Genomic DNA, 955 nt, shown 5'->3' on the forward strand with positions numbered 1-955 from the left:
TGAGGGACATGGATGAGGGACATGGATGAGGACAGATGAGGCACATGAATGATGAACGTCCATTCTGCAGCCTGAGGAAGGAATTGGGAGCGGGAGAGACGTCTGCTCACCTGCCTGAATTTGGCACGAGCCTCTTTCTCCTTCATACGACCGTGAGACACGAGGTAATCAAACACCTCGCCTAAGAGAGAGAGTTACATAATGAGGAGGAGGAGAGAGAAGAGCGAGGACAATGTAACCAGAGGAAGGGGAGATCTCCGAGGACCTACCTCCGCTGGCGTACTCCATGATGAGATAAAGCGTCTTCTCTGTCTCTATCACCTCGAACAGCTTCACTATGAGAGGACGAGAAACATTGAGATGTGAAGGGGTCAGCAGCGAGGAGAAGACCCGACACCCCCACATGTGTCACGTCTCTTACCAATATTCGGGTGGTTGAGTCCTTTCATTATCCGAACTTCACGAAACAGCTAAAAGAGAGAAACGTGTCAAATCCTGCAAATATCAAAACCTCCCGAAAATAGAGAAACCAAAAACCCCCCCAAATCACATTCCACACTGCAAGGACCGTATATAGACCCCGTATACCCCATCACATGACCTCCAGTATATAGACCCCGTATACCCCATCACATGACCTCCAGTATATAGACCCCCATATATCCCATCACATGACCTCCAGTATATAGACCCCGTATACCCCATCACATGACCTCCAGTATATAGACCCCATATATCCCATCACATGACCTCCAGTATATAGACCCCATATATCCCATCACATGACCTCCAGTATATAGACCCCCATATATCCCATCACATGACCTCCAGTATATAGACCCCCATATATCCCATCACATGACCTCCAGTATATAGACCCCATATATCCCATCACATGACCTCCAGTATATAGACCCCATATATCCCATCACATGACCTCCAGTATATAGACCCC

At 47.9% G+C, this 955-nt stretch overlaps 1 long non-coding RNA gene across 1 annotated transcript; it reads right to left on the bottom strand.

The window, feature by feature from the left end:
• Positions 1-94: 94 nt before the first annotated feature.
• Positions 95-461, bottom strand: LOC108804024. The gene is made up of 3 exons (XR_001942321.1): positions 422-461; positions 270-335; positions 95-181 (listed from the first exon to the last, which is right to left on the bottom strand). It is a non-coding gene; the product is annotated as an uncharacterized LOC108804024 (long non-coding RNA).
• Positions 462-955: the final 494 nt, after the last annotated feature.

This window comes from Nanorana parkeri, unplaced genomic scaffold, assembly GCF_000935625.1.
Source record: "Nanorana parkeri isolate BGI_ZX_2015 unplaced genomic scaffold, ASM93562v1 scaffold4805, whole genome shotgun sequence".
NCBI classification, from domain to species: domain Eukaryota; kingdom Metazoa; phylum Chordata; class Amphibia; order Anura; family Dicroglossidae; genus Nanorana; species Nanorana parkeri.